General features: G+C 54.8%; 1 pseudogene; it reads right to left on the bottom strand.

Annotated features, from left to right (window-relative positions):
* Nucleotides 1–1,696: 1,696 nt before the first annotated feature.
* LOC133751450 (tropomyosin alpha-3 chain-like) lies at nucleotides 1,697–5,256 on the bottom strand (annotated as a pseudogene).
* Between the last annotated feature and the right edge of the window lie 8,014 nt (nucleotides 5,257–13,270).

The raw sequence follows: 13,270 nt of genomic DNA, 5'->3' as shown, positions 1-13,270 counted from the left end.
TCTCCTTCCAATACAGCAGAAGCCTCCAGTGCTGGATTTGCTTTCTTTCCATTTTTCTTTTTATTGAAGCGGAAGTCCACACCCAATAAAAACAGAAGAAAAGATAATCAACTCATAGGCCTCTTGCCCTTTTTGAGTGGAATGCAAATATTTCTGTCTTCAATAATGATTTATACAAGGGTACTTCAGAGGTTCACGGAAAAGGGAACTAAAGGATGCTTATTTTTGGTGCGTTTTAAAAATCCATGCAGTTTTCTCACTCTATGCAGCACCAGCATCCCATATGAGCGCAAGTTCCAGTCCCGGCTGCTCTACTTCTGATCTAGCTCTCCACTGATGCACCTGGGAAAGCAGTAGAGGATGGCCCAAATGCTTGGGCCCCTGCACTCACATGGGATTCCTGGAAGATGCTCATGGTTCCTAGCCCGGCCCAGCCCTGGCTGTTGCAGCCATTTGGGGAGTGAACCAGTGGATTGAAGATCTCTCTCTGTCTCTGTAACTCTACCATTCAAATAAATTCTTTTTTTTTTTTTTTTTTGAGGCACTGGCTTTTTTTATTTAGTATCCAAACAGCTACAGTGTCGGTTTCCCTTTCTCCCACCAGGCCCCAAAGAGCACACCCCAAAAGAGAGTAGTACATTTTACACCAATACACTGCAGGACGTACACCTAATGGACCTCACCAGAAGTGAGGATTGGGTGGGAAAAGGAACTTGGAAAGACCAGCACATCGCCAGCCCAGACTACAGAGCATTCACAGCCAGAAGGGCTGGCCTGGCCAGGGCTCCCCGAGCCCAGAGAAGCAAAGTTTCAAAATAATGTTAAAAGTTTGAAAGTCGTGTGCATCAGCTATTCGAGATTTCTCCAGCACCGACTGATGCAAAGCACAACGCCATGGCACTTTTAGAAACAGCAGCGCCAGACCCAGCTAAGGGCGGCGAGATGACTTTTCTGTGGCGAAGTCAGTGGCAAAAAACATAATTTTCTTTCTTTCATGCAGGAAAGCAATGACGTGGTCACCTCAAACTAAGGGGGCACATGAACCATTTTGCAAGGCGTTGGGAAAGGGCAGAGGTGGGGCAAAATAACTGGTCTCAGAGGTCCTACCACCTTAATGTGGTCACCTCTCTGATGAAAAATAAAAAAATAAATAAATAAGACAATTGTCCAAAGATGCCTTAAAGCTGTAAACATAAACAGCTTGGGGTTTTTGTTTGCTTCTGGCTAATTCCTCCTAGAATCACCTTTCCTGTTTGGCTGATACTTTGTGCACAGCCATGAGGCTCTCCACGGAAGAGTCTTCCCCTGGGCTCCGTCTGGCCCCAGTAAGGCAGGCACACCATTCTCTCCCTCTGCTGTGGACAGGGCACTATGTGTTCAGCTGACAAGTTACCTTCAAAGAGTAAGAAAGGGGGCTGGATGGCTGCTTTGGAGTGCGGGACGACTAGGAATGTTCTACAGAATGGTTGCTACAACGAGAAAGGTGATTACAACGTGGGTACCCCACAACCTGCTTTGACAGACATTTTGCATTGTGCTCAGATTCCCCTAAATGTTGTTCCCTCAGCGCTCTCGGCCTCTCATCCCAGGGGAATCTCTGGGAGAAGCAGAGACACTTAGGTGGAAAAGACACGGGGGAGGGGCTTCAGGATGGAAGAGGTGGTGGCAAAGGAGAAGGCAGCTGTCCAGTTGGAGATCATCCCTGGGACTGGCCTGGGGCAAGGGCAGGGCCCAAGGGAGGGGAGCGGGAGGGCAGCACTGGGGTGCTCCTAGTCTCGTCCAGCTCAGAGTCCAGCATCCTTTGTGTGCACGGGTGCATTTCAGTTTATCTTCCACGTCGGTTATCTTTTCCAGCTCGGTCACAGATCTCTCCACTAACTCATGCCTGGAATTTGTCAGGAAAACTCAGGCTCTTCCTCGTATCTGTCTTCTTTTTGGGGAGCACTGTCTTTCAGCAGCACTCCGACTCTGCAGGCTCTGGTCCATCTGATCTGCTCACCCATCTCCCGGCAAACTGGACTCCGCCAGCTCAGTTCGTTCCTCTGTGCGCTCCAGCTCCAAGTCTCCCTCAGTAGTCACCTCTTCAGCTTCTGTCTGCTTCTTCTGCGATGTGTTTAGCTTCTTGGAGTTGGAGCTCCTGCAGTTCCATCTTTTCTTTATCTTCTTAAGCCTGGTTTCCAACAACCTTCCTTCCCCTCTCACTCTCATCAGCAACTTTGTCCGCTTCTTCAACTATTGCAGGGCAGTGGCCAGGCCCTCGTGAGCACCGTCCAGGACCTCTTCCACCAACTGGATGCTACTGCTCAAGGAGGCCACCTCGGCCTTAGCCTGCTCTCGGGCCCGCCTTTCTCCTTCTGGCTCCTGCTAAAGGCACACGGCACTCCCCTCCGCGTCATCCACCTGCTGCTGCAGAACCTGGATTTTGCAATTTACCGCCTCGATGGTGGTGATCCTGGCCTTCGTGTCCACTCAGCTGCTTCTCACGCTCCAGCTCCTGCCTCCTCCATTCAGTGTTGCAGCCGCCAAAAATAAATCTTAAAAAAAAAAAAGGGGGAGGGGGGCTTGTGTATGGTGGCCAGGCTCAGACTGCTCCGCTTGAATGACACCCTGGCCTTGCAGAGTGACACCTGGGCTGGTTTTATTTGGCCTACAAAAGTGTAAATATTGGGGAGTTTGAAGAGAGAAAACAGTTTTGTTTTGTCAAGTACTGTAAGATTCTGGCGCACCTGTTAGACAATGACACAAAAAGGGACAATGACATGAAACTGCTCAATGCAAAGTCTACTGATGCTGATCTTCGTCCTGGGCACTCTGTCCCCAAAATATCCCAGAGAGGCTCCAGGGCAGCCCCAACCCAGCACAGCACACACATCGTGGGGTCCTCTTTGCTGAATGCAAAGCAGCCCCTGAACTCGCCCCTCCCAAGGGGGCCCAGCCAGGTCACCAACAGAATTCCCCAAGTGGACCCCTCTGGCCTTGGTGTCCTGCAAGGCGCCTAAATGGCTGTTGCTGGGAAGTTGTGCGAGGTGGGTGGATTCTCTGCCCTGTGTATGTCCTCCTGTGAGTGGGTGCTGCCGTGTGCTCTGGACACCTGGCTGAACCTGCCCTGCGCTCGCTCGCGCTCTCTCTCTCTCTCTCTCTCTCTCTCTCACACACACACACACACACACATACACACACATACACACACTGATAATGACCGGATAGATCCAAGGCCGCCAGAGAGGCGCTGGCCAAGCCCCAAGGAAAATAAAATGAGTCGACCCCAAGGAGGCAAGACGGTCCCGATTCCGGGCACACGAGGTAAAGGCCGAATGGAAATCCAACTGTTGCAGAGAGCGATTGCTCAGATGGAGCAAATGTGCTGTGAAATCAGCCTCTGGAAAATCATCTGGAGTTCATCTCAGTGAGATCCAAAAACAATAACCGCCGCCCCCAGCCTGCTCCGGAGGGAGCCTCCTGGGCTGCCCTCGGCAGAAGCCCGGAAAGCCGTGGCGGGAGCAGGGCCCTGGGTCCCAGCCTCTGCCCTTGTTTATTTACCAACCTGCCTTTCTCTCCCACCTCGGTTCACCCCTCAGCTTTGCTCCCCTGCACCCCAGGGAGCCCAGGGCATCCATCATGCCTCGCACACGGCAGACAGCATAGAACGCAAGTTAGAGGGATCCATGGCTCTCGCGGTCCCGGATGCAGATGGAGACCTGGGCAGAGACCCCGGTGCCCGTCCTAAAGAACTGCTTTCCAGGGGGAGGTGGGCAGGCCCAGCTCTCACTCTGGGATATGGTAACTGGAGGGGAGGGAGCTACTGAGGTTTCCTAGAAAAGATAATGACCCTTGGGGTTGGCTTTCGCACGTCATAGAGCACATTCTAGAATGTCAGAGAAGCAGTGCCAGGCCCCCCTGGTCCCTGGCCACTGGGACCGATTTCACTCCGGCCAAGTGCCCTGAGCTTCACCACCTGCGCCCCAGGGGCTCCAGGGGTTCAGCTCAGAAATGGTGGCAGCCCCACCAGCCAGAAGGCGTCTCGGCCTCTGGCACAGCTCACGTGCTGGACTCCCTTCTTACACACGGTGTTGGACTTGGACTTGGAGTCATTTAGGGATGCCGGGCAGCTTTCAAAGACTGCGAAAGAGAGTGACATGGGGGACCTTTGTGAGGGCTGACAGTTCCTGTCCCTATACCTTCCCTCTGCCCTCGACCCCCGCCCAGAACCTGGAGCCACCCCACTGGGGAGGAAGGGGCAGTGTATGAGCTCAATCGGAAAATTCAGATGGTCGGGCTGAAGCAATGGAGCTGGAGGGGGCCGTGCGAGGGGGCGGGAGGATGTTTCTAAGTGGCTTAGCAGACGAAAGCGACAACGTGTCAAAGTTTCCAAGCTGGTTTCCAACGCATCATATTAATGGATCTTCCAGAAGCCCATCTTAGCGATCTAAAAGAAGTTCAGCTCCCAGCTCTTTCAGTCGTAACACACAAGGGGACGGTGCCCTCATGGGCATCCCCCACCTGGCCAGCACTGGCTGGCACTGGTGCACACGCCCCCAGCATGCCACTGGTGCCCACGTCCCTAGCATGCTAGCTCGCTCTCTCCCCTTCGTCTCCACCCCATGGAAGCCAACTGGAATAAAAGCAAGTGCCATGGGCATGGTTACAGGGGAATCTAGAATCCACTGAAGTTAAAAACAATCAGTGAGTGGCTCTTTCACAGGCTTGGCTGCTCCCCTAAGACAGATGACTGCTGTCCCCGTGTAGTCCTAGGGGAACCGCGATCGAGAAAGAGAGAAAGAGAGAGACCTGTAGCATCCTAAAGACTGGGTTGGACCCCTGGGCAGCAGAGCTGGCTGCCCTGACTTCAGGGCCTGCAGGGAAGGGGACACACCACTGTCCCAGGTCTTTCAGAAGTTGTGACCTGAGGCTGGTGTCACCCCGTAATTTCTGTGAGCATTCCAGCTGTCTGTGCCCCTCCCGCCGTTTGTGGACTGGGAAACTCTGTACGCCTGGCGGGGCCTGGGGTAACTAAAGTGTTAACTAAAGGAGGAGACCCTGAGACCAGCTGCTGGGCCAAGAAGGGGCTGCGGTGGGGTCTTATGAGTTGGGGGGGGGCAGTAAACAAGAGCGATCACAGTGGGAAAATCGCGTCTGTGAGACTTGTTCCCAGGGAATGGGCCGGAAAGGACAGCTCAGCACCTGGAACCTGAATTCTGTCTCCCACATCCGGGCCTCCAGAAAGCTGGAAATCGTACATTCCACGCCGCCAGCCATGTCCCCTTCCTTCTTCACCCTGAGCACCAAGCCCCGTCTCCATGTAGCCCTCACATGGGCAGGTGGCCACAGCCCACATCCATGCACCCATCAAGGGCCACTGTGGCATACAGGCAGGCCCAGGATGCCCTCAAACTGACCGGGTCCGTGGACGCCATGAAACCGAAGCTAGCAAGGAACGCGGCTGTTTCCATTTTGATTTCCTTGTCATTCTTTCCACAGGCGCTCAGCTACGGTGAGCACCATAGATGCTCTGTGCGTCCTCGTGCGGAGACAGACAGGAGACAAACGGCAAACTTCAGTGTTGGTTCCAGGATGGCAAGAGTTGTGCCCGGCCCACAGAGGGGTCTCCGTATATGAGTCTGTTACGGTCAAGGGAGAGGGTGAGTGTGCTGGGCGTCGTGGCCAGGACAAAAGGCGGCTGCTGCTGCGGTGTCGGCCGTGGCCTTGGCCAGCACTGTGACGTAGCTGGTTAAACCACCACCTGCAACACCGGCATCCCATATGGGCATTGGTTTGAGTCCTGGCTGCTCCACTTTCAATCCAGCTCCCTGCTAATGCTCCTGGGAAAGCAGAGGAAGATGGCCCAAGTGCTTGGGCACCTGCAGCCACGTGGGGGACCCAGATGGAGCTTCTGGCTCCTGACTTTGGCTTTGCCCAGCCCTGATGCTGGAGCCATTTAGGGAGTGAACCAGTGGATGGAAGATCTCTCTATGTATCTCTCCTTCTTGCTATAACTCTGCCTTTCAGGTAAATAAAATACATCTTTAAAGAAAAAAAAAAAAAAAGAACAGATCTGATGGGCACAGCAGGAGGCCCTCCCACGAGGAGGGGGTGGATCAGTTCCCCAGGGCTGCCCTCACCAGAGGCCACAGACTCCTATCTGCAGGGGCCAGTGATGAAGGTGCCAACGTCCGGCTGTGGAGTGCCTGCACTTGATACCTGACCATCACTGTGCTCCGGCCCCCAGCTTCCTGCCTGGGAGGAAGCAGTGACAGCTCAAGGACCCAGGTCCCTGCCACCCACACGGGGGACCTGCACTGAGTTCCTGACTCCAGGCTTTGGCCCAGCCCAGCCCTGGCCAGTGTTTAGGGAGTGAACCAGCAGATGGGAGAATCTCCTCTCTCTCTCTCTCTGTCTCTTTCTCTGTCTCTCTCTAAATACATAATAAACCAACAAATATATATATGCATATATATATAGATATATATATAATCCAGACAGACCAAGTGGAACCTCTGTGAGAGGGGTCTGGGCTGTCACCTTTTTATTTTTACATTTATGTTTCCTTTATTTGAACAGCATGGACAGAGAAATACAGACGGACAGCTCCCCTCTGTTGGTTCACTTCCCAAATGCCCACAATAGCCAGGGCTGGACCAAGTTGAAGCCAGCGGCCGAGAACTCCACCCAGGTCTCCCACATGCGTAACAGAGACCCAAATACTTAAACCATTGCCTGCGGCCTCCCAGGGTACACAATAGCGGAGAGCTGGATTGGAAGTGAAGGAGTCAGGACTTGAACCCAGGCCCTCCAATATGGAATGTGGGCATCCAAAGCAGCCCTCCCTCAAATTACACTTGAAACGTTTTTAAAGACCCTGTCTCCCACTAAGGTCACACACTGAGGTACTTGGGCTTAAGGAGACAGTCACTTTAATAAATATTAGCTGAGGGTCCAGCACTGGGGTGCAACAGGTTAAGCCACCACTTGAGACACTGGCACCCGTTTCCAGAGTGCTGGCTCGAGTCCCAGCTGTTCCAGCTCCATTCTAATGTGCCTGGGCAGTTAGCAGAAGGTGGCCCAAGGACCTGGGCCCCTGCAGCCACATGGGAGACCCAGCTGGAATTCCTGGTTCATGGCTTCAACCTGACCCAGCCCCAGCTGTTGTGGCCATATGGGGAATGAATCAGTGGATAGAAACACTCTCTCTCTCTCCCTCTATCTCTCTCTCTCTCCTCTCTGCCTTTCAAATAAATCTTTTTTAAAGATTTTTAAAATAAATATTAGCTGTTATTAATGATAATAATAAAATTGATAAGGAAAAAGTAGAAATGAAAACCAAAACAAAGCCATTAATAATAAAAACCCCACAGTTTGCTTTGTTAGCACAAACTCTCCCGGGAGCTTCGCTGGGGCCCTAGGGAAGGGCGCCAAATACGTGGGCTGGGCCTTCCACGGGAGGCCTCTGCCTCATGTCCCAGTGCCGCTCCCTGCCCCCGCAGCGTCTGCGCCATCTCTCCTGAGCACCTGCACAGCAGGTTGCCAGTCTGCCTCCCAGCACACGCTGAGAACCCCAAAGAATAAACGGGGGCCCTGCTTCCAGGGGCGTGGGCAGGCTAAGGGAGATCGAGAAGGGACCAGGGACCGGCAGCCGCGGGAAACCCTCACCGTCCCCGCATCTTGCAGGACCTGTGGCCTTAGGGGAACCAGAAGATGGCAGACTGGCAGCCAGACAGGGAGGAAGCTGGGGAACCAAGCCCCACCCCCTGCCCTTCTGCCCCGCTGTCCCCTGTCAGCGGCTCCGTCGGCCAATCCAGCTGGAAGCCGGGGTTCGTGGCAGGGAAGTGAGCGATCCACAGGCACACTGCGCCCATGGCAACCTTGCCCTTCTCTGAACCCACGCGGAATTGTTTGCTTGGCCCATATATGAGACCTGTGGCCAAACAGAGCCACATGGCCAGTGATCTCACTTTCCAAGTGTGCAGCTGTCGCCATGGCCAGGGCATAAACCCCAAGGCTGGCAGCATGGCAGATGCCTCCTCTGTGCCCTCTCTGCTCCCTCTTCCTCCCCCCGCCCCATCCAGAGCTGGGTGCAGCGCCAGGCTTGTAGTACGTGCTTAGTAAACCAGAGCTGAACACCGGCGGGGCCTTTGGAGATGAAGTGTGGGTGGGATCCGTGCAAACACATATTGAAAAATCACCCGCTCTGGAAGAGTGATTGTCAAGCCCATTTCCTGCTGCAGTCGGAGCCAGGAGACGCTCGGGGCTTGGCAAGCTGACAGCTGAGGCACGGCCAGGGAATTTAGCAAGAGACAGAGAAAATGAGCCGTGTGGGTCTGGCCCAGCCCCATCAAAAGCAGACTGGGGGCAGAGCCTCTCTTCCCAGACTCGGAGCCCAAGGTGGGCCAGGGGCTGGCTCGGCTTGCTCAGGTCCTCCGCGAGCCAGAGCACGTGGGAGGCAGAGAGGAGGAGGAGCAGGCGGCAGGCAGCACTGTTTTGGAAGCTGATGGTTCGGCCTGAGGCTGAGGGAGAGCATAGATGTGTCGGCCCTGCACCTGCCATTTCTGCACCCCTGCTCTGTCAAAACTGTCTGCCCTTGACCTAAGCTGGTTTGGGGCAGGGAGCAGCCACAAACAGGCCGGCAGTGGGCACCTCCCTCAGTGACAGCCAGCTCTCAGGCGGGCCACTGATTTGAGGAGGTGGGCCACAGTGCCCATCACCCCCACATCTTCCCACCCCAGAGGCCCTGCAGGGTCACTCCATCTCCCTGACCAACCTGGCACTGAGTGTGGCACTGTGTTCCAGTCAGAGAAATGTAGACAGCAGTCTTCTGGAAGCTTCTAGAACAATCAGGAACGACAGAGACAACAGCTCCTCTTCCTCTGAACGTGGTGTCTCCACGGGATGCCTACGACGGCCGCTGGCATTTTGCCACCATCGGGAAGATGAAGCCAACCCCAGAGCTCAAAGACCCAAGCAATGGAGAGGACTTCAGCTTCTGATGGGATTCGGCGCCCCTGAACCAGCCCTCGCACCACGCTCTCCCACTATCTAGCTCTGGGGGATCCCAGATGCTCCGGTTCTTTAGGTCAGTGGTGGAAGGGTTCTTGTTACTCTTTCTGACCTGACCTGAGAGAGACAATTCGTGGACCCAGGGAGAGCAGCCCCCTCCAGCACCTGCTCTGGATGGGTGATCGGAAAATGACTTTCACTGTCATGGCATGAACATTCCACACTTAGGCATTCAACATCGAGTGACTGAAAAATATAAGCAGAATATCAAATAATGTAACCTTCTAAAATCTGTTTAAATAAAACATGAATTATTTTTAAGGGACGAGATGAAGGGAGTAGTGGTACAGATGGGGTCAGGACAAGCTGTCCCCACTGTACACGGGTTGGTATTTGAGGAGAGAGGAACGGGAAGGCCCCTCTCGCATCTTCTCCAGTGAAGCAAGTCAGAGACCCTCGCAGAGAGGTGCCCTCCCCATACCGGGAGGAAAGGAACTCCTTATCTACAAAGGCGATAGGACACAGAGAAGACTCTAAACAAGTGGGACCTGCTGAGTCCAGCCCGCCTCCATCGCTGGTGGTGAGGCCACGCCTCCTTCATCCCCCATCCTCCGCAGGTGTCAAACCTAAGCATGAAAACCCGCCCCTTGCACGTGGAGGCCGGCATTTCTGAGAGTTCCCGTTTTCTAAAACCTGGATTAGATAAGCGTATGTGTGGAAGAGGAAACCTGGACCCAGAGAGACACACACAGGGAGGACCGGTGTAGACGCAGGGCCGGAGCCTGGCACTGGTCCTTGCCTCTCCCTGGCTGGCAGAAGGAACCAGCCCGGCCCGCTTCTGCATCCAGAATCGCCAGTTACGCCTCTGCGGCTCAAGCCACCGGCCTGTGGTCCCCGGTTATGGCAGCCTCGGCAGACGAATAGCATAGGGGCCTCAGTGGAGTTTTTTGTTCTTAGCCATCAAAACAGCCCGATGGGTACTGGGAGCAAATAACAGTGGGTTTGGGCAGGGAGGATCCTCGCTGAGACAGCCTGGGCACGGAACTGGCCCCTCTGGGTCTGGCCGGCCCCCAGCATCCTCCGAAGCCCAGCCCCACCTCAGTCCCCTGCAGGAGCCCCCAGCCCTCCCTCCAGGCCGGGGAGTGAGCTGGTAAGGAGAATGCCCGGCTCTGCCAAGTTATGGGCTCTCCCCCCCAACCCCCCACCCGTGTTCTGGCCCTGGATCAGTTACAACAACCCTGCAGTGCGAGGCTTTACCGCCAGGAAGAAAAACCCCAGGAAGCCAGCCCTCCGGCTCCTTGGGACCCGAGGGGTGGAGTGAGATTCCCCGGCCATGACTCACCCCAGGTTTCATGGGGAAGGGAAGCGGAGAGTCATCATGACCACACTGAAAAGCAGTTCGGCCACTTTCACGGCCGCATTACACAGAATCAAAAGCCGCACAGTGGGAGGTTTTAGATGTGAACACGCTGGCCACAGCACCCAGGGGGAGCTCTGACCCTCTGACCCTCGTGCTGCCGGGCGCTCCTCTGACCCCCTGATGTCCCCAGGGACGCCTGCCCCTCAGGGCGGGGACGCCGCTGGAGCTGGCCAGGCCTCGGTGACTGTGGCCGTGGGGAGTGTGGAACAGTTTTTCCGCTCCCCGTGTTTCAGAGCAAACACTTCCAGCAGCACAAACACTTGGACAGACAGCGCCGAGGAAATCCTGGAGAAGTGAGGGAAGGGGGGCCAGCAGGCAGACAAATAGGCCCTTCAGGGACGACAGGAGATTGGCAGGTGCTAAGTGGGGGGTTTGAGGCTTGGCCCAGGGCTGGTGCCACACACCAGGAGAGGCCATGGGCCTCTGCTCTCGCTGCTGCCATGGGCCGGGGCTGAGCAGGCGGCTTCTCCCGAGCCTGCCGGTTGGCATTTATGGAGCGCCGAGTGTTTACAAAGCACAGCATTAGCAGGAGAGGAAAGCTTCAAACACAGGAGCGGGAGCCGATGATGCTTTGATGTCCCCGACTTTGAACTTGGTCTGCATGAGCAGCAGCAATTGGCTCCCCTGCCCCCTTCATCAGTACAGTAAACAAGAGGGGGAGATGGTTACAGAAAAAGCAGTCGTTCACCCTGCCCTGAGCTCATCCAAACCCTGAGTGCTCTGTGATAGCCGGGCTCCCCAAAGCGACCGACCCTCCTTGGCCCTGGGCCTCGCCAGGGGGACGCACGCAGCAGCCAGGCTAGAGCGCAGGCTGTGAGGGGCGCCTGTGAGCCGTTCCTCCCAGCGCAGGTCTGTGGGAGGGGCCTGAGCTCCCAGGAGCCAAGGAAAAGCCTTTGCTCACCCACTTCCCCCAGCCACCCTCGAATGACACCTGTCGCGCCCCTCCATGAAGCCGAAAGGAGAAAACACTTTGAGAAATGAATGCAATGGGGGCCAGCATTATGGCGCAGCGGGTAAAGCCACCGGCTACAACGCCGGCATCCTGTATGGGCGCCGGTTCAAGTCCCGACTGCTCCACTTCTGATCCAGCTCCCTGTTGATGAGCCTGGGAAAGCAGCAGAAGATGGCCCAAGTGCTTGGGCCCCTGCCTCCCACATGGGAGACCTGGCTCCTGGCTTTAGCCCTGTTGCAACCATTTGGGGAATAAACCAGTGGATGGAAGATTCTGTCTCTCTCTCTCCCCCTGTCACTCTGCCTTCCAAATAAATTTTTTGAAAAAAAATTTTAAAAAAGAAAGAGAGAAATGAGTGCAAAGAAGGCGATCATTTGGCTCAGGAGAGCAGGACATCAGAATTGCCAAAGGAGGTAGCTTTCCCATCGCGAGCCATTCCTGCCAGTCACAGCCAGAGCACCTCCCGGAGGGCCTGCTGTGCATCTGGTACACCATGGCTCTTCTTCCCAGCTTCACAATAATTCTGCAAGACAGGCAGTTCTCCCTGTGCTACAAACGTGAAAGCAGAGACCCCAGGAGAGAGAGTCAGTGGCTGGCAGGGTGGCAGGCCAGAGAGCCTGATGACAGAGTGTCCTCCCCAGCTTGTCTGAGATGGCTCCGTGTTCCCATGATCAGTGATCACGCTCGCTCCATTTCGAGCACGATGAATCGAAGTGCATCTAGAGGGAGTCGAGCCGCTATAAATAAAGACTCGTGTACGCTTGTCTTGAGCGGGATCCAGTAAACCTAAGGAGCCGCGGTTCTTCTACCTGGAATGCATTTCTCATTCGAGACCCAGGTCAGCGGCAGCCAGTCCTCGCGACTCTCACAGTGCAGAAGAGTGAGGTTGTCAGTGCTGTCTCCTTGAATCCCGCTGTGCCCTGGCAGTTTATTCTAGGAATCACAGCGGAGCCCGACCGAAATAGAAATGCAGGTTTTGCACATTTCATTCCCTAATGTTGGCACGGTGACCCCGTCAGAGTGGGCTGCGTGGCTGCTTGGTTCCTCGCTTCCTGGACACTTGATGTGTACCAGGTTGGCTCGATAGGCCAGGGACCCACGACCCTTCACCTCCACGGTTGCAATCTATGCGTCTACACCTCGGTGAGGGCTTAGGGCTGATACGGTCTGCAAGGCTTGGGCTGTGCTCTAACAAGCGTGATTTTTTTTCCTTCATGTTTTCCTGAGATCTCCCTGAATGGTCACAAAGGCCAGGGCTGGGCCACCTGGGTCTCCCACATGAGTGGCAGGGACAAAGGACTTGGGTCAGCTCCTGCTGCTTTCCCAGCTGCATTGTCAGGGAGCTGAATCAGAAATGGAGCAGCCAGGGCTGGAACTGATGCTCCTATGGGATGCCAGTCCCATCAATTTGTTTTCTTTAATGTTCTCACTGAACAAAATGAAAATGTTAGCACTTTAGAAGGCTTGAGTCATAGTCAAGTATAGGTTTTTTTGTTTGTTTGTTTTAAATTTATTTATTTACCTGAAAGTCAGAGTTACACAGATAGAGAGGAGAGGCAGAGAGAGAGAGAGAAAGAGGTCCTCCATCCGATGGTTCACTCCCCAATTGGCCGCAATGGCCGGAGCTGTGCCAATCCGAAGCCAGGAACCAGGAGCCTCCTCCGGGTCTCCCATGTGGGTGCAGGGGCCCAAGTACTTGTACCATCCTCCACTGCTTTCCCAGGCCATAGCAGAGAGCTGGACTGGAAGTGGAGCAGCCAGGTCTTGAACCAGCCCCCATATGGGATGCTGGCGCCTCAGGCCAGGGCGTTAACCTGCTGTGCCACAGCACCGGCCCCAAGTATAGGTTTTGACTTACCATTTTTACGAAAATTTTGGAAAATGTTATTAGTCTAGAAACCTCTGCA

Source organism: Lepus europaeus, chromosome 22 (genome assembly GCF_033115175.1).
Source record: "Lepus europaeus isolate LE1 chromosome 22, mLepTim1.pri, whole genome shotgun sequence".
Classification (NCBI taxonomy): domain Eukaryota; kingdom Metazoa; phylum Chordata; class Mammalia; order Lagomorpha; family Leporidae; genus Lepus; species Lepus europaeus.
This window is presented reverse-complemented; position numbering and strand designations above follow the sequence as displayed.